The sequence below is a fragment of the Loxodonta africana genome, chromosome 1, assembly GCF_030014295.1.
Source record: "Loxodonta africana isolate mLoxAfr1 chromosome 1, mLoxAfr1.hap2, whole genome shotgun sequence".
In the NCBI taxonomy this organism is placed as follows: Eukaryota; Metazoa; Chordata; class Mammalia; order Proboscidea; family Elephantidae; genus Loxodonta; species Loxodonta africana.
In genome coordinates, this window is record NC_087342.1 from 205,049,277 (window position 1) to 205,070,180 (window position 20,904).

A 20,904-nucleotide genomic window follows, 5' to 3' on the forward strand; every position below is an offset into this window, starting at 1 on the left:
ACGTAGAGGGTCAGTGAAAAAGGAAGACCCTCAACAAGATGAATTGACCCAAAGGCTGCAACAACCAACTTGAAATGATCTAACAACAGTCATTTCATTGTACAGAGTTTATTATAATGGCGATTGCATTAAATTTAGGCTGTTTGCATATTTCCTTTAGGAAAATAAAGTGAAATTATGGAAGTAATTTTTTCATGGTAATAATCTTTCTCATTTTCTCTGTCAAAAATGTTGTGAGGCTTTGAATTAGAGCCTAGAAATATAAATAACTATAGCAATAATTTCCTTTTTAGAAGGTGTTAAATTCTAATCAGTACTTCATTATCGCTGCAAAAGATCTGTTTTTCATCTCTATGGTTTGAAATGTGTGTCTTAACATGTCAGCAGTGAAGAGGAACTGGGAACTTTGTTGAGCTATAACTAGTTTTTAGTTACAACACTCACTGTAAACATGGCATTAGTTCAAATTTATATGAAGTGACTCTTTTTAATGGAACTTTTTGGAATAGGAAATACACTGGGCATAAGACCTAGTTTTAAAAGGAGGAAGTTTTAGTTTTAAAAATCAGTAAACTCAGTCTGGTTAGGAGGTTAGGGAAAAGGAAAGAGTAAAACATCTAAAGGTGCTTTGAGTCTAGACTCGCACCATCCAGTATAATAACCACTCGCCACATGCAGCCACTGAACGCTCTTAATGTGGCTAGTCCAAACTGAGACGTGCTCTACCTGTGAAATACACACCAGATATGAAAAACTTAACATAGAAGAAAATTAAAACATTGCATTAATATTTTAAAATATTGATTACACATTGAATGATTATATTTTGAATATACTGGGATAAATAAAATACATTGTTAAAATTAAATTCGCCTATTTCTTTGTACCATTTTATACATATTTGATGTGATTACTAGAAAATTCAAAATTGCTTATGTGACTCTCATTAAGGTCTTTTGGACTAGGAAAAGATATTTTCATTTCTGCCATTTTCTCTGCATGTCATGTTAGTTTCAGGCTCTTCTGCTTGGCTATCGCAATAGCCTGCCACCTGCCACCAGGTTTATTCCCATCTTGGCTCCATCATCCCTATTTCTGGCTGGTCAAATCTTTCTGAAGCAGGAAATCACCTCTGTGCTTAAGACTGACAATGATCCCACATTGCTAAGTTTAAAATTCCAGGCCTTCTGCCTGGCCTGACTTTGTATCACTATGAGACTTTGAAATTATATATTGTTTTAGTCTAAATAATGGATATTGGGGCATCTCGGGGGTGCAAAGACTGGACCTTGGAAATGGAAGCAGGGACCAGAACACCACGGGGTACTCGGGAAAGTTGCTGTTTTTCTGTTTCCACGCACAAGGTTAATGAAGGCCACTGCAAGGCTTCTGGTTTTACCTATACGTCAGTTACAGCAACAGGCAGAGAGACTGGCTACCTGCCACTGTTCTAATTCTAAACTGGCTATATCTCACTTAGAACAAACAAATTAGTCGTAGAAGAAATACAACCAGAATGTTCCATAGAAGTAAGGATGGCAAGGCTTAGACTCACTTATTTTGGACACATCTTCAGAAAAAACCAGTGGCTGGAGAAGGGCATCATGTTTGGTAAAGTGGAGGACCAGTGAAGGCAAGGGAAACCCTCGATGAAATAAATTGACATAATGGTTGCAGCAATGGACTCAAACATACCAGTGGTCACAGAGATGGTGCAGAACCTCAACTCTAAAAACTCAGTGCCTAGCAATGTTTGAGTCTGTTAGACATAAGGTCACCGTGAATCAGAGCTGACTCCACAACAATTAACAACAACAACAGTTGGGGGCCCTGGTCTAGTTAACGGTATCTAATATCGTTTTTGTTAGCTGCTGTCAAGTTGGCCCCGACTCTTCTTTCAGTTTTTCACCTGTGGCTGGCCTGACTATATGTACTTTTTCTCAATACTGATTAATTGATAGAAAAATAGTAACAGCAAATTATAATTGTTTGTTTTACAGTTATGAAGTACTTTTAAACATCCGTTATATTAGTGGATTCCCACAACTTTAAGCTCTAGGTTATTGTTGTTTTTGTACCCATTGCCATCGAGTCAATCCCTACTTATAGCAACCCTATAGGACAGAGTAGTATTGCCCCATAGAGTTTCCGAGGAGGACCTGGTAGATTCGAACTGCTGATCTTTTGGTTAGCAGCTGTAGCACTTTACCACTACGCCACCAGCCATCGAGTCAGTTCCAACTCGTAGCGGCTCTATGTACGACAGGACACTGCCTTGTCCTGGGCCATCCTCACAATCATTGCTATATTTGTGGCCATTGTTGCAGTCTCTGTGTCAATTCATCTCATTGAGCATCTTCCCCTTTTTCGCTGAGCCTCTACCAAGCATGATGTTCTTCTCCAGGGATTAGTCCCCCCGATAGATAACATGTCCAAAGTATGTGAGATGAAGTCTTGTCATCCTTGCTTCTCAGGAGTATTCTGACTATACTTCTTCCAAGACATATTTGTTCATCCATAAAATATTCTTTGCCAATACCATAATTCAAAGCATCAATTCTTCTTTGGGCTTCCTTATTCAATCTGTAGGCAGTACCAATATTATTACCGTTTTGTAGATGTGGTAACAGAGGTGCAGACCCTGACGTTTCCAAAATCCCAGGACAGGTGATATGGTTGGTTTGCCTGGAGACCAGGCTCTCAACCAGGTGTTCAGTACTCTACCCTACATTCTTCCTGCCAAAGTATTCTCTCAGAAAATCCCCTCGGCTCTGAGCCCTGAAAAAAACTTATTTTTTAAAGTTGACAAACAACCTGGGCTGCTTTCTTTCAAAGGCACTTTGGATTGTGGCAAGAGGAAAGTGGTGAGCTGTGCTGAAGAAATGAGTCATTGTTGCAAGAGTGAGGAAGGAATAATTTGCATCTTGGGGATTTTTTTTTTTTTTTTTTTTTTTTTGAGGATTGTGAGAGTTTCTTGATGGGTTATAAGCAAATAAATGGAGGAAGAGGAGAAAACAGATGGTAAGTTTTTATTTTTTCTCCTTTTTGTGCACACTCTTTGCATTACATTTTCATTTGCCATGTTTCTCACTATTTTTACATTTTTTTTACAACTTATTTTAACAACTTTTGTTAAAAAGTTTCATCATTTAAAAAATATTTCTATTCCCAAACATCATAATTTTTTTTTTTTCTACACCATCTCCTTAATTGACGACCTTTGTACAGGTGCTGGCACATAGGCTTCATTTGTATTTTTTCAGGCATCCTTTCTTACTCAGATGTAGGTGTGGCCATAACTGGACAAACCTCACTGACGTTTTCATCACTCTTCTCCTTTTCTGCTTGACTGTTCTCATTCTTCTTCGGCTCACAACCCATTTGCGAGAAAGGTTATGAAAGACATCTTTACCTTCTTAACAGTAAGGAAATGGCAATGCATTTTGTCACTAGTAGAAACACGTAGATGAGTCACATCACAGTATGATTCTTTTCTGGGTATGCACATTCATTAAACATTTTCGTGTCAGCCTTTAAATACTTTTTTCAGTATTCAGTACCATCTGTGAGAGTCCAGAGGACTAGTTAGTATTGTTTAAGTACTGAACTGTTATTTTTTACTTGGTTGCTTGCTTTGGTGGGATGAATCAAGTTCTCTAGGAAGAAAATAAGATTAATTGGGGGTTATTCGTTTACAAGGGCTGCTTCAACAAAATGCCGTACGCTGGATGACATACAAGAACAGAGATTTACTGTCTCACAGTTCTGGAGGGTAATAGTCTAAATTTAGGTTGTTGGCAAGGCTATGTTCTCTCTGAAGGCTGTAGAGTAAATCATGTCTTTTTCCTTTTTTCTTTTTTTTTATTATTGTAGTTTAGACGAAAGCTCACAGAACAAACTAGCTTCTCATTAAACCATTAGTACACATATCATTTTGCGACATTGGTTACCAACCCCACGACATGTCAACACTCTTCCTTCTCAACCTGGGGTTCCCTATTACCAGTTTTCCTGTCCCTCCTGCTCTGTAGTACTTGCTCCTGGGCTGCTGTGGCCCTTTAGGCTAATTTTGTTTTATGGGCCTGCCTAATTTTTGGCTGAAAGGTGAACCTCAGGAATGATTTCATTACTAGCTAAAAGGGTTTCCGGGGGCCATACTCTCGGGATTCCTCCAGTCTTTGTCAGGCCAGTAAGTCTGGTCCTTTTTTTGTGTGAGTTAGAATTTTGTTCTACATTTTTCTCCAGCTCTGTCCCGAACCCTGTATTGTGATTCCTGTCGGAGCAGTCAGTGATGGTAGCCGGGCACCATCTAGTTGTGCTAGAATTAGTCTGGTGGAGGCTGTGGCAGTTGTGGTCCATTAGCCCTTTGGACTAATCTTTCCCTTGTGTCTTTGGTTTTCTTCATTCCCCCTTGTTCCTGACAGGGTGAGACCAGTGGAATATCTTAGGTGGCCGCTAACAAGCTTTTAAGACCTCAGATGCTACTCGCCAAAGTAGAATGTAGAACATTTTCTTTATAAACTATGTTATGCCAGTTGAGCTAGATGTTCTAGGGGAAATCATTTCTTGTCTTTCTTAGATTCTTGTAGCCCCAGGTGTTCTTTGGCTTGTGGTAGCATAACTCCAACCTCTGCCTCTGGCTTCACATGGCCACCTTTCCTCTCTGTGTCTCTTCTCTTTTATAAGGACATCATCCAGACTCATGTTAACTAATAACATCTTCAAAGACCGTATATCCAAACAAGTTCACTTTCAAAGGTAACAGGGGTTAAGTCTTCAACATATATTTGTGGGAACACAATTCAATCTGTCACAGTCATTTCTGGGCATAGTTTTATGAAGACATATAGGAATTTTAAAATATCCAAGTTTGCCTCCTTCTGAGAAGAAAACTACAATCCTTTTTCTTTAAAAAAATTTTTTTAGTGAAGTATAATGTTCACACAAAAGAAAGCACGAATCATACAAAAAAAAAAAAAAAAGCAAACCCAGTGCCGTCAAGTCAATTCCGACTCATAGTGACCCTATAGGACAGAGTAGAACTGCCCCATAGAGTTTCCAAAGAGTGCCTGCAGGATTCGAACTGCCAACCCTTTGGTTAGCAGCCGTAGCACTTAACCATATGCCACCAGGGTAATTCAAAGGAATTTTGAATTTATTTTCAAAAGTTAAATGTACCTAAGTAACTGGAAGAGATCCATATTTGTGCCCATTCTGAAGAAAAGTGATCCAACAGAATGTGGAAATTACTGAACAATATCATTAATATCACACACAAATAAAATTTTGCTGAAGTTCATTCAAAAATGTTTGCGGCAGTACATCAACAGGGAACTGCCAGAAATTCCAGTCGGATTCAAAGAGAACATAGAACCAGGGATATCATTGCTGATGTAAGATGGATCCTAGCTGAAAGCAGAGAATACCACAAAGATGTTTACCTGTGTTGTATGGACTACGCAAAGGCACTTGACTGTGTGGATCATAACAAATTATGGACAACATTGCGAAGAATGGGAATTCTAGAATACTTCAGTGTGCTCATGAGGATCCTGTACATAGATCAAGAGGCAGTTGTTGAAACAGAACAAGGAGATACTGCGTGATTTAAAGTCGGGAAAGGTGTGCACCAGGGTTGTATCCTTTCACCATACTTATTGAACTCCTAGGAACGCTACGAAAACAGAATGAAAAACTACCCAATTCTATCGTTGTTATGCTTGAGCCCGTTGTTGCAGCCACTGTGTCAATCCATCTCGTTGAGGATCTTCCCCTTTTTTGCTGGGCCTCTACTTTACCAAGCACGATGTCCATCTCCAGGGACTGGTCCGTCCTGATTACATGTCCAAAGTATGTGAGACAAAGTCTTGCCATCCTTGCATGTAATCAGCATTTCAGCTATGCTTCTTCCAAGACAGATTTCTTTGTTCATTTGGCAGCCCATGGTATATTTAATATTCTTTGCTAACACCACAATTCTTCTGTCTTCCTTATTCATTGTTCAGTTTTCACACGCGTATGAGGCGATTGAAAACACCATGGCTTGGGTCAAGTGCACCTTAGTCCTTAAAGTGACACCTTTGCTAATACTTTAAAGACGTCTTTTGCAGCAGATTTGCCCAATGTGTGGTTTGATTTCTTTACTGCTGCTCCCATGGACACTGGTTGTGGATCCAAATAAAATGAAATCCTTAACAACTTTAATCTTTTCTCTTTTTATCATGATGTTGCTTATTTGTCCAATGGTGAGAATTTTTGTTTTCTTTATGTTGAGATGTAATCCATACTGAAGGCTGTGGTCTTTGATCTTCATCAGTAAGTACTTCAAGTTGTCTTCAGTTTCAGCAAGCAAGGTTGTATCATCTGCATATTGTAAGTTGTTTATGAGTCTTCCTCCAACCCTGATGCTGCGTTCTTCTTCATGTAGTGTAGCTCCTCGGTTTATTTTCCCAGCATACAGATTGAATAAGTATGGTGAAAGGATATAATCCTGACACACACCTTTCTTGATTTTAAACCATGCAGTATCCCCTTGTTCTCTTCAAACGACTGCCTCTTCATCTGAATACATGTTCCTCATGAGTACAATTAAGTGTTCTGGAATTCCCCCTTTTCACAATGTTATTCATAATCTGTTATGATCCACATAATAGAATGTCTTTGTGTAGTCAATAAAATACAGGTAAACATCTTTCTGGTGTTCTCTGCTTTCAGCCATGATCCATCTGACATCAGCAATGATATCCTTTGTTCCATGTGCTCTTCTGAATCTGTCTTCAATTTCTGGCAGTTTCCTTTTGATGTACTGCTGCAACTACTTTTGAATGATCTTCAGCAAAATTTTACTTTTGTGTGATATTAATGATATTGTTAGATTATTTCTGCATTCTGTTGGATCACCTTTATTTGGAATTGGCACAAACATGGATCTCTTTCAGTTGGTTGATCAAGTAGCTGCCTTCCAAATTTGTTGGCATAGGTAAGTGAGTGCTTCCAGGGCTGCATCCATCTGTTGAAACGTCCTAATTGGTGTTCCACCAATTCTTGGAGCCTTGTTTTTCTCCAGTGTCTTAAGTGCATCTTGGACCTCTTCCTTCAGTACAATGAGCTCATCATATGGTACCTTCTGAAATGATTGAACATTGACCAATGCTTTTTGGTACAGTGACTCTGTGTATTCCTTCCATCTTCTTTTGATGCATCCTTTGTTGTTCAATATTTTCCCCCATAGAATCCTTCAATATTGAAACTTGAGGCTTGAATTTTTTCTTCAGTTCTTTCAGCTTGAGAAATGCCAAGAGTGTTCTTCCCTTTTAGTTTTCTATCTCTAGGGCTTTGCACATTTCATTATGACACTTTACTTTGTCTTTTCATGCCACCCCTCTGTTCAGTTCTTCTATTTCATTATTTCTTCTTTTTGCTTAAGTACTCTACATTCAAGAGCAAGTTTCAGAGTCTCTTCTGACATCTATTTTCTCTCTTCTTCCTTTCCTATATTTTCAATGACCTCTTGCTTTCTTCATGTATGATGTCTTTGATATCATTCCACAACTTGTCTGGTCTTTGGTTGTTAGTATTTAATGACTCAAATCTATTCTTGAGATGATCTCTAAATTCACGTGGAATATATTCAAGGTCATATCTTGGCTCCAAGTTTCTTCAGCTTCAACTCAAACTTACATATGAGCAGTTGATGGTCTGTTCCACCATTGGCCCCTAGTGATATATTGACCTTTTCTATTGTCTCTTTCCACAGATATAGTCAGTTTGATTCCTGTGTATTCCGTCTGGTGAGGCCCAATTGTATAGTCACCGTTTTTGTTAGTGAAAAAAGGTATTTGCACCAAACAAGTTGTCAGTCTTGCAAAATTCTGTCATGCAATCTCCAGCGTCATTTTTATCTCCAAGGCCATATTTTCCAACTACTGTTCCTTCTTCGTTTCCAACTTTTGCATTCCAATTGCCAGTAATTATCAATGTATCTAGGTTGCATGTTTGATCAATTTCAGACTGCAGAAGTTGATAAAAAATCTTTAATTGCTTCATCTTTGGCATTATGTATATATATATATATATTCTCTAGAGAACCTAACCTAAGATACTATGTGTGTATTAGGATATACCTGTAAGTTTATATGTAATATTTCCAACTCCCAGAGATAGAATTTATAAAGATACTGATAATAAAAGGCAATAATAATGAAAACTTAAAAAAAAATAATAAAATGAGGTATTCTACTTATGTCAGAACCAACTTACGATGGTGTTGTTGGAAGGGAACCCTGTCATAAGTCGGGACCCTCTTTTCATAGCTGAGATGTCCTGTCTGCTCAACTTTGAATTCTGCCTTATTTTGGCTTAATAGTATATTTTAGCATTTTCTTTTTCATTAAAGACTCTTTAAACATCATTTTAAAGACAGTATATTGTCATTCTATAAATGAAGCACCATGTACTTATCTGTTCCTTAGGGTAAACATCTAGATTGTTTCTAATCCCTTGCCAAACAAGTAATGCAGTGGTTGATGTTTAAATACATAAATCTTTGCCTGTACTTGATTAGTTACTAGGTAGTTATCAATGTGTAAAATTACTTGTCAAATGTATGAGTGTTTTAGATATGCTTGATAAATATTATAAAAAATATTTTCAGGAATATTGTACCAATTTATAGTTCCAAAAGCAATGTATAAAATTACTCCTTATTATATCATTAAAATAGGTTGCTAGGTTAATGGGAAAAATTGAATCCATTCAACCTTCAAGTGAACTTGAATATTGGTCACTTGTTTACTTGCCACTTGTATTTTTTCTGTTGTGAAAAAGAATTCATTTTCTTAGTCCCATTATATGGTTTGTAAACCATAGTTTATCTGTTTACAGCATTTCTCACTACTCGACCCAGGCTCTGAGGGGAAGGGCTCTGGAATAGAACACAGTCAAGTGACTGCCAAGGAATGGAGGCGTCTAGACTTCATGGTAATAATGTAGAGTTGACATTGAAAGACTGTGGCTGGTATAACAAGAGATTACGAGATTGGATGTTCCAAAATTTCAAGAGGCGCACATTAAACAAAGTACTTGTCACCATGGAGTTTACTTTCTTTTTAAAACCAAGTTTATTGAGCTATTATTTACTTATAATGAAATTCACCACTTTTAGGTGTACAGTTCTATGATTTTTGATAAACCTGTACAGTCATGTAACTAACACCAAAATCACATTATAGTACATTTTCAGCAGTGCAAAACATTCCTCAAAGCCCCTTTGTAGTCATACACTTCTCCCACCCCCAGTCCCCAGTAAGCAGTGCTCTGTTTTCAATTTCTGTAATTTAGCCTTGTCCTGAATGTCATATAAATAGAATCATTTGAGATGTAGCCTTTTGTGTCTGGCTTCTTTCACTTAGCACAAGGGCTTTGAGATTTATTTATGCTGTTGCATGGATCTCCAGTTCATTCTGTTTATTTCTGTCATGGATTGAACTGTGCCTCCCCCCACCCCCCAGCTCCCAATCCCCAAGTCCCAGCATCTGTGATTATAACCTTGTTTGGAAATGAGGTCTTTGAAGATGTTATCAGTTAACATGAAGTCATACTGGAGTAGGGTAGGTCCTGCCCAGCCTGTGTGGTGTACTCATAAAAGAGGGGAAGAAACATGAAAGAAAGATGGCCATGTGAGAACTGAGGCAGAGATTGCTGTAGCTGCAAGCCAAGGAACACCTGGAGCACCAGAAGCTGGGAGAGGCGTGAAAGGATCTTCCCCTAGGGCCTTCAGAGGGAGCATGGCCCTGCCAATACCCTGAATTCAGACTTCTAGCCTCCAGAACTGTGAAACAATAAATTTCTGTCATATTAAGCCAACTAGTTTGTGGTACTTTGCTACAGAAGCCCTAGGGAACTAATATAATCCCTTTGTTTCATGGATGAGCTATAGTTGTTTATCTCTTCACAATTTGATTGTCATTTGGGTTGCATCCAGAGCCCAGGTGGCACAGTGGTTAAGAGCTTGGCTGCTAACCAAAAGGTCTGCAGTATGACTCCACCAGCCATTCCTTGGAAACCCTATGTGATAGTTCTCCTCTGTCCTATAAGGTCACTATGAGTCAGAATAGATTTTTGGTAATTATGAATAAAGTTGCTGTAAACATTCTTGTATAGGTTTTTTGTGTGGACGTATGTTTTTCTTTTGGGTATATATCCCCCTAAGAGTGGGACAAGGAGCCCTGGTGGCTCAATGGTTGAAAGCTTGGCTGCTAACTGAAAGATTGATTGGTGGTTCGAATCTACCTAGTGGTATGCAGTAGGAAGATCTGGCAATTTGCTTTTATCTGTAAAGATTAAACCAAAACCCATTGGTCGAGTCAAATTCCAACTCAGAGTGACCCTATAGGACAGAATAAAACTGCCCCATAGGGTTTCCAAGGCTGTGATCTTTATGGAAGCAGACTGCCACACCTTTCTCCAATGGAGCAGCTGGTGAGTTTGAACCACCCACCTTTCGGTTAGCAGCCAAGCACTTAACCACTGTACCACCAATAAACCCTACGGGGCAGTTTTACTCTGTCACATGGAGTCTCTATAAGTCAAAATTGACTCAACAGCACCCAACAACAATACAACAAAGGAGTGGGATGGCTGGATCATACATTAAGTGTTTGTTTAACTAGTAAGAAACTGCCAAATTATTTTCCAAAGTGGCTGAACCATTTTGCATTCCCACCAACGGTGTACAAGAGTTCTGGTTGCTCTGTATCTTTGCCAGTATTTGGTCAGGTTTAAAAAAAAAAAAAGTATATGCCATCATATTAAGTGTGGAGCTCATATTTTATTGGGAAACATCAGATTAATCAGTAGTATTATTTTCCAGTCTCTCACACTTCCTTTTAGATCAAGAGAAACTGAATCAGTCCATCCAATTATGATGAATAGGGGGCCTTCTTGGAGTCACTTTGGTGCTTCTAATTGTGGGCTATTTTCTGTGGAGTTCAGACAAACGTTTGCTACTCACAAGTAGCTAGGAGTATGTTGTGTATTAGGAGGGCATGTACAGGATCACTATGAATCAGAATCAACTCTAAGGCAATGTTTTTTTTTTTTTTTGGTTTGTGCACTGAGGTGGGGAAGTGGGAGGGATAAACTTTTTATTAGTATGTGGTCTGATAAGAGCTGAAAACCTTGGGGAGTTCCTGAGAAAAATCTTTGCTCCAGGATGACTCATCAGGATGTGTTGTTGTTATGGATACTGGAAACAAGGAGATAGTTTAGGAGGTTAATCAGTAATCAAGGAGCCTGAACTGGTTTGTAGTGTCATATTCGTAAAGGCTAGGAAGGGTGGGTATGATTAAAAAACAAAACAAATCAAAACCAAACCAAGCTTCTTGTTGAGTTGATTTCGACTCACAGAGACCTCGTAGGACAGAGTAGAACTGCCCCATAGCATTTCCAAGGAGCGGCTGGTGGATTCAAACTGCCTCCCTTTTGGTTAGCATCCGAGCTCTTAATCACTGTGCCACCAAGGCTCTGGATATGATAAAGGGATTATCTAAATTAATAGGTGAATGTTCATGTGAGGGTAAATAAGGAGTTGATATGTTTGAAGTTTTACATTTAAATGATAAGGAAAAGAATCTCAAAAACTGTTGTGAAATGGCATTTTACAAAGTCCCCATATTGCTGAATCCAATAGTTAGGCAATTCTCCAGCTGCATTTTACCTGATTTATCGATACTATTGTCACAGGTAGTTTCCCCCTTCTTTCTTCTCTTAACTTTAGGATACTACACCATTTTCATTCCCCTTCTATAACACTGGATGCTTCTTCTTATTCTCCTTTGTTGATTCCTCCTCATGCCCTAAACCTGTAAATATTTATATCTCTGTCTTAAACCTTTTTCTTGAACCCCGTGTTTGCACATCTAATTACTTACTCGACATTTCCACTTGGGTTTCTAATAGACGTTTCATATATAACATATCTGTCTTAGTCATCTAGTGCTGCTGTAACAGAAATACCACAAGGGAATGGCTTCAACAAACAGAAGTTTATTCTCTCATAGTCTAGTAGGCTAGAGGTGTGAATTCAGGGCTTCAGCTCCAGAGGGAAGCTTTCTCTCTCTGTCAGATCTGGGGGAAGCAGATCTGGGGGAAGGTCCTTGTCATCAGTCTTCCCCTGATCTAGGAGCTTCTCAGCACAGGAACCCCAGGTCTAAAGGACATGCTCTGTTCCCAGCGCTGCTTTCTTGGTGTTATGAGGTCCCCATGTCTCTGCTTGCTTCTCTCTTCTATATCTCAAAAGAGATTGGCTTAAAACACAGCCTAATCTTGTTGATTGATTCCTGTCTCATTAACATAACTGCCACTAATCTCACCTCATTAACATCATAGAGAGATAACATTTACAACACACAGGAAAATCACATCAGGTAATAAAATGGTGGACAATCACACAATAGTGGGAATCATGGCCTAGCCAACTTGACCCATATTTTTTGGGGACACAACTCAACCCATGACAATATCCACAAGCAACCTGTTGATTTCCACCACCTCCTGCACAATCCCAAGCCTGTGTCTCTTGCAGTCTTCCTCCATTCTTCTAAAAGCTCAGACCCCAAAACTTGAGGTCACTCTTAACTTCTCTCTTTCTCACACACTGCATCCTATCCAGCAGCACATGCTTTTGGCTTTACCTTCAAAGTATGCTAGAATAAGGCCATTTCTCTCTGTCTCTATTGCTACTAGCCTGGTCACCACTACCTCCTGATTGGATTGCTGCTTTCTCCCTGTTTTCATCTTGCCCTCTTTGATCTATCCTAAAAGTAGTAGCCAGAGTGATTTACAAGAAAAACAATCAGTTCTTTTCAGTCTTCTGTTCAAAACCTTTCAATGGCGTCCCATCTTATTCAGAGTAAAAATTAAAAGCACCTACTTACTTACAATGATCAATGGCTAAAAGACACTACAGCAATTGACCCCTTGCTATTGCTCTGACTCAGGACTGGCTACATAATTTGCAAGGCCCAGTGTAAAATGAAAAATGCAAAACCCTTGTTCAAAAATTATTAAGAACATGGATATTCAAAGCAGCTCTACTTATAGTTGCTAAAAATTGGAAGTAACCAAGATGTCCTTTGATTGGTGAATGGATATTATGATATATCCATACAATGGACTATTATTGAGCAATAAAAAGAAATGAGTCATCAAGTCATGAAAAGACATGGAGGAACTTTAATTGCGTATTGCAAGTGAAAGAAGTCAGTCTGAGAAAGCTACACACTGCATAATTTCAACTATATGACATTGTGGAAAAGGGAAAATTGTAGAGACAGATTGCCATGGTTCAGGTTGGGAGGGTTGGGAGAGGGGATGAATAGGTGAAGCAAGGACATTTTTAGGGCAATAGTTTAGGAACTATTTTGTGTGATACTATAATGGTGGATACATAACATTATGCATTCATCAAAACCCGTAGAATTATACAACACAGAGGCTGGACTTTAATGTAACTGTGGACTTCATTTAATGATTATGTATCAACGTTTGTTCTTCAATTTGTTCTTCAATCGTGACGAATATACCACACTAATGCAAGATATAAATAATGGGGGAAGCTGTGTGTTGGGGGCACAAAGGAGGCATATGGAAACTCTGTATTTTCTGTTCAATTTTTCTGAACACCTAAAACTGTTTTAAAAAATAGTCTATTAATTAAAACACACACACACGTGCACACACAATCCAGAACTCTTTGAGGGCTCTGCACGAATCCTAGATCTTGTCTAACCCTTTTACAGGGTTGACAAACCTTCATGGCTTGCCCCTTTGGCCTATCTAGCATGTCTCCTACAGATTGTTGCAATGGTCACAGTTTCCAGAATGCCCGACATTTTCTCCTGTCTCATCTTTCCGAAACTTGTCTCTGCATTTACATGTATATGTGTCCATAGACCCTATGGGGCAGTTCTACTCTGTCCTGGAGGGTCGTTATGAGTTGAAATCGATTCGATGGCAACAGTTTTTTTTTTTTTTTTTTCTTTTTGGTGCCCATAGAAAACACATAATGTTTTGTTGTCTTACCTTTTTTATAAAATGCATCTTCAACTTGTTTTTGGCATTCAAGGAGATGCCTTGGAAACCTTTCTGTGTCAGGATATAGAACCATAAATGAAGCTGGTTTGTTCTTTGTAACCACCACACACATAATATTCCACAGGAAAAGTTTTGCCCCAGTTTCTTTAGCTGTTGCTCAAGCCATTGGTATCTAGATGGCTTCCAATTTTTTCACTGTAAAAATTATCCTGCAATAAACATATGAAGGTATTTCTCTAGGACAGATGGCAAGAAGTGGAATTGCTGTGTCATAGCATGTGACCCTTAAAAAATATTATAGGAAAATATGTATGACATAAAGTTTGTCATTTTAACTATTTTTAAGTGTACAGTTCAGTGTCAGTCTGGACATTCACAATGTTGTGTAACCGTCACCAGAATTTATTTCCAAAAGTTTTTCATCATCCCAAACAGAAACTCTACTCATCAAGCAATAACTCACCATTCCTCCCTGCCCTCAACCCCTGGTAATTTCTAATCTACTTTCTATGTATTTGCTTATTCTAGATATTTCAGGTCAGCCAAGGCAAGGGAAACTCTCAATGAGATGAATTGACACAATCACCACGACAATGGACTCAAATATACCAATGATCATGAAGATGGCACAGGACTGGGCAGTGTTTCAGTTCTGTTACACTTCAAGTTGCCACGACTCGGAGCCAACTTGATGGCAACTAATAACGACAGAGATTTCATATAAGTGGAGTCATAAAATATTTGTCATTTTGCATCTGGCTTATTTCGCTTAGCATAATGTTTTCAAGGTTCATCCATGGAGTAACGTGTATTAGAACTTCATCCCTTTTTATAGCTGAATAGTTCTCATTGTATGGATATTCCACATTTTGTTTCTCCATTCCTCTGTTGATGGACACTTGGCTGGTTTCTACTTTTTGTGTGCCCATTTTTTACTTTAATGAACTCAGCCCCCATCTGTTTCCATTCACCTACAGTTTCCTTAGCTCAGGGACTGACCCCACCTTGGCTGTCTGGAAAGCCCAGCCCCCATCTTCAGCTTAAAAAACAAAACTATTAAGAATTTCAAAGTAGCAGAAGCAAAGCATTAAACCAAACCAAGGGCCCTCCTCGGACTTACTGTTCTATTGTTCTTTCTCTTGCTTCCTCTGCTTCAGCTCTAACGGCTTCCTTACATTTCTTGAATGTGGTAGTCAGGCTCCAACCTTACATTCTGTTTCCTCTGCTTGACTCAATCTTCCCCCCTATACCCACAGGGCTCATTTCTTTGTTTCCTTTAGATCTCTGCTCAAATGTCTATTGACAGTCACAGGGAAATTGGGAAGGGGTTGTTTGGGGAATAATATGATACAGCTTAGTCCTATTTGTAGGAGTCCCTGGGCGGCATGAATAGTTAAGTGCTCGACTACTTGCCAATAGGTTGGAGGTTCCAACCCACCCAGAGGCACCTCAGAAGACAGGCCTGGCTATATACTTCCAAAAGATCACAGCCTTGAAAACCCTATGGAGTACAGTTCTACTCTACACACATGAGATTGCCATGAGTTGGAGCATACTCGAGGTCAACTAAAAAACCAACAGTCCTATTTGCAGAATCATAGAGCTATACCATTTAGACTTTAGAGATCATTTAAATCTATTTATTTCCAGGATTAAAAAAGCAAAAACTGAGGACAAAGGAAATTAAACGCCCATCGAAATTTATACAACTACTTGTTATGAGATGTGAGTGTGACATTCAAAAGAGAAGCACCCAGGTAGAAGCTAGGATACACAGAGAAGTAGCGCAGGGACAGGTCGGTCGCAGCCAGTCTGTAAAGTCTTATAGGCATGGCCGGATTAAGGCATGTGAGGGCCCTAACCACCATAATCTGTGGTGCCCCCTTCTCTGCTTACTCATGCCTTCCAATGGGATATGTGAGTTTTTTATATGTATGTGTGTGTATATATATGTATATATGTTTGTGTGTGTGTGTGTGTATGAAGGAGCCCTGGTGCTGCAGTGGTTAAAGTGCTAGGCTGCTGATCAAAATGTCGGCCTTTTGAACCCACCAGCTGCCTCTGCAGGAGGAAGATGTGGCAGCCTGCTTCCGTAAAGATTTACAGCCTTAGTAACCCTATGGGGCAGTTCCACTCTGTCCTATAGGATCACTGTGAGTTGGAATCGACTCAACGGCAGCGGGTTTGGTTTGTTTTTTGGTATAAATGTGTGTATGTGTGTTTTAGCTATCATGATGTAACTTCTTCTTAAATGTGACTAATATTAGCAATTGAATGCAAAAGTGGTATATGCCATTTTAGAGGAACGAGATGAACTGGATTATAAAATTTTTTAATGGATATGGGATACTAAGATTTTTACTGTTTACCACATTTTCTACAAAAAGAATATCCCACGTATTCTTCAACAATGAAAATGAGTCAGTGAACTTAATTGTTCCAATAATCCATGTAAAATTCTGTTGAACTCCCACAATGAAAAATTGATTTTTACCAATTTTGCTTTAAATGATGCTTATTTCATAATAAGTGCTATAATAATAAATGAACAAATGAAAATATGTCATAAAAGAAAATTTAATGATCAGAAAAAAATTACAGAAAATTAGTGTAATTTATTTTTAGACAGATCTTTTTCATCTCTAACATGTTGTACTTAAAAACATTTCTATCCTTTGCTCTTACAAATTCTTCATTGATTTTGTCACAATTAAGCTGCTGAACCATATCTACTTCCATACATAATAAGGATAATGAATCGGGTCTTTCTAGACTCATTGTTGTGCACTCAGGGTTTTTGAGTATCTCTAGGAATGAAAATGAGGATTCTGTTGTGCAGTTTGTGATTATTGAAGTTAGGAATATGCATAATGCAATTTCAACATTAGGAAATATGCATAGTATTTTATCTTCTATTATGGAATTTGGAGCCGTGGTGGCACAGTCGTTAAAGCATTCGGCTGCTAACCAAAAGGTTGGCAGTTTGAACCTGCAGCTGCCCTATGGGAGAAAGATGTGGTACTCTGCTTCCGTACAGATTTACAGCCTTGGAAACTCTATTGGGCAGTTCTACTCTGGCCTGTAGGGTCATTATGAGTCTGAATCAACTCAATGGCCATGAGTTTGGTTTTAGTATTACAGAATTACACATGCCTGTTGCTGTTGTTGGTAGGTGCCCACGAGTCAGGTCCAACTCGTAGAGACCCTGTGTACAGCAGAATGAAACACTGCCTGGTCCTGCACCGTCCTCACAATCGTTGCTATGCTTGAGCTCATCGTTGCAGACACTGTGTCAATCCATCTTGCTGAGGGTCTTCCTCTTTTCTCTGACCCTCTAATTTACCAAGCATGACGTCCTTCTCCAAGGACTGGTCTCTCCTGATAATATGTCCGTTGTACTTGAGATAAAGTCTCGCCATTTTTGCTACCAAGGAGCACTCTGTCTATACTTCTTCCAAGATAGACTTGTTCATTTTTCTGACCATCCATGGTTTACTCTATATTCTTTGTCAACGCTGTAATTCAAATGCATCAATTCTTCTTCTATCTTCCTTATTCATTGTCCAGCTTTTGCACGCATATGAAATAATTGAAAATTCCATGGCTTGAGTCAGACACACCTTAGCCCTCAAAGTAATATCTTTGCTTTTCAACATCCTTAAAGGGTCTTTTGGAGCACATTTTCCAGTACATCATTCGATTACTTGACTGCTGCTTCATGGGTGTTGATTGTGAATCTAAGTAAAACAAAATCCTTGACAACTTCAATATTTTCTTCGTTTATCATGATGTTGCTTATTGGTCCAGTTGTGAGGATTTTTGTTTTCTTTATGTTGAGGTGTAATCTATACTGAAGGCTGTAGTCTTTGATCTTCATCAGAAAGTGCTTCAAGTTCTCTTTACTTTCAGGAAGCAAGGTTGTGTCATCTATATAACGCAGGTTGTTAATGAGCCTTCCTCCAATTCTTCTTCAAATAGTCCACCTTCTTGTATTATTTGCTCAGCATACAGATTGAGTTAGTATGGTGAAAGGATACAACCCTGATGCACACCTTTCCTGATTTTAAGTCATGCAGTATCCCCTTGTTATGTTTGAACGACTGCCTCTAGGTCTAATTACAGGTTCTTTGTGAGCATGATTAAGTATTCTGGAATTTCAATGTTATCCATAACTTGTTATGACCTACACAGTTGAATGCTTTTGCATAGTCAATAAAACACAAGTAAACATCTTTCTGAGATTCTCTCCTTTCACCAAAATCCATCTGACATCAGCAATGATATCACTCATTTCATGTCCTCTTAAATTTCTGGCAGTTCCCTGTTGATGTACTGCTGCAACCGTTTTTCAATTATCTTCAGCAAATTTTTACTTTTGTGTAATATTAATGATACTGTTTGCTAATTTCCATATTCTATTGGAGCACCTTTCTTTGGAATGGGCACAAATATGGATCTCTTCCAGTCAATTGACCAGGTAGCTATCTTCCAAATTTCTTGGCATAGCTGAGTGAGTGCTTCCAGCATTGCATCCATTTGTCGAAACATCTGAACTGTTATTCTGTGAATTCCTGGAGCCAATGCCTTCAGTGAATCTTGGACTTCTTCCTTCGATACTGTCAGTTCTTGATCATATGCTACCTCCTAAAATGATTGAACATTGGCCAATTATTTTTTGTATAGTGACTCTGTGTATTCCTTCCATCTTCTTTTTCTTTTTTAAAAATTTTATTGTGGTTTAGGTGAAAGTTTAAACCTCAAGTTAATTTCTCACTCAAAAATTTATACACATATTGTTCTGTGACCTTGGTTGCAATCCCCACAATGTGACAGCACGCTCCCTTTTCCACTCTGGATGCCCTGTGTCCATTTGTCTAGTTCCTGTCCATTCCTGCCTTCTCGTCTTGCTTTCGGTCAGGAGTTGCCTAGTTGGTCTCATACATTTGATTGAACTAAGAAGCACATTCCTTACATGTATTATTGTTTGTTTTATGCAACTGTCTAATCTTTGTCTGAAAAGCGAGGTTCAGGGGTGCTTTCAGTTCTGAGTTAGCAGATCGTCTGGAGACCATAGTCCCAGTGATTCCTCCACTTGCCGTCAGACTGGTAAGTCTGGTCTTTTTTCATTAGTTTGAACATTTTTCTACATTTTTCTCCTGCTCTGTCCGGGAGTCTCTGTTGTATCCCTGTAGGAGCAGTCCGTGGTGGTAGCTGGGTATCATTTAGTTTTTTCCATCTTCTTTTGATGCTTCCTGTGTCATTCAATATTTTGCCCACAGAATCCTTCGATATTGCAAATTGAGGTTTGAATTTTTTCTTCAGTTCTTTCAGCTTGAGAAATGCAAAGCGTGTTCTTCCCTTTTGGTTTTCTAACTCCAGGTATTTGCACATTTCATTATAATGTAACCACCACTCGTCTGTCAGTTTGTTGTACCGTGGTGGCTTGCATATTGCTGTGATGCTGGAAGGTATGCCACCGGTATTCAAACAGCAGCAGGGTGACCCATGGTTGACAGGTTTCAGTTGAGCTTCTAGACTAAGAAGGGAACCCTGGTAACACAGTAGCTAAAGGCTCAGCTGCTAACCAAAGTGTTGCTGTTCGAAACCAACGGTTCCCCAAGGGGAAAATGTGGTAGTCTGCTTCTGTAAAGATTGACAGCCTTGGAAGCCCTATGGAGAGGTTCTGCTGTGTCCTATATGGTTGCTTTGAGTTGAAATCGACTCAATGGCAGTGGGTTTTCTTTTCTTTTTTTTTTTTTTTTTTTTTACCAGACTAAGACAGACTAGGAAGAAGGACTTGGTGATTTATTTCTTTAAAAAATTGGCCAGTGAAAACCATATGAATAACAGGGAAACACTGCATGATATAGTGCCAGAAAATGAGCCCCTCAGGTTGGAAGGCACTCAAAATACGACTGGGGAAGAGCTGCCTCTTCAAAGAAGAGTCGACCTTAATGACGTGGATGGAGTCAAGCTTTTGGAACCTTCATTTGCTGATGTGGCATGATTCAAAATGAGAAGAAACAGCTGCAAACATTCATTAATATTTGGAACATGGAATGTACAAAATGTGAATCTAGGAAAATTGGAAGTCGTCAGAAATGAAATGGAAAACATAAAGAATGATATCTTAGGCATTAATGAGTTGAAATGGGTGGGTACTGGTCATTTTGAATAGAACAGTCAAATGGTCTACTATGCCAGGAATAAGAAATTGAAGAGGAACAGTGTCTCATTAATCTTCAAAGAGAACAAACATTTCAAGATCTATCCTGAAGTACAACATTGTCAGTGATAGGATAAGATCTATATGCCTACAATGAAGACCAGTTAACACGATTATTATTCAAATTTATGCACCAATCACTAAGGCCAAAGATGAAGAAATTGAAAAATTTTGCCAAATTCTACAGTCTGAAATTGATCAAACATGCAATCAAGGTGCATTGATAACTACTGGAGATTGGAATGAGAAAGTTGGAAACAAAGAGGAAGGATTGGTAGTTGGAAAATATGGCCTTGGTGATAGAAGTGAAGCCAAAGATCACATGATAGAATTTTGCAAGACCAATAACTTATTCCTCGCAAATACCTTTTTTCAACAACATCAACAGTGACTATACACGTGTACTTCACTGGATGGCATACACAGGAATCAAATCGTCTACATCTCTGGAAAGAGACAATGGAGAAGCTCAATATCATCAGTCAGAACAAGGGTAGGGGCCAACTGCAGAACAGACCATTAATTGCGCATATGCACGTTCAAGTTGAAGCTGAAGAAAATTGAAACAAGTCCACAAGAGCCAA

At 38.8% G+C, this 20,904-nt stretch overlaps 1 long non-coding RNA gene across 11 annotated transcripts in view; it reads left to right on the forward strand.

Moving 5' to 3' along the window:
• Positions 1–2,969: 2,969 nt before the first annotated feature.
• LOC111752061 (uncharacterized) overlaps positions 2,970–20,904 on the forward strand; it is a 213,825-nt gene continuing 195,890 nt past the window's right edge. For 9 of the 11 annotated variants that reach the window (XR_010322997.1, XR_010322993.1, XR_010323004.1 and 6 more), the window contains exon 1: positions 2,973–3,021. This is a non-coding gene — a long non-coding RNA (uncharacterized LOC111752061). Of the gene's footprint in view, positions 3,022–20,904 lie in introns of all 11 variants that reach the window. The other 2 variants (XR_010323003.1, XR_010323006.1) reach the window with 1 other exon arrangement.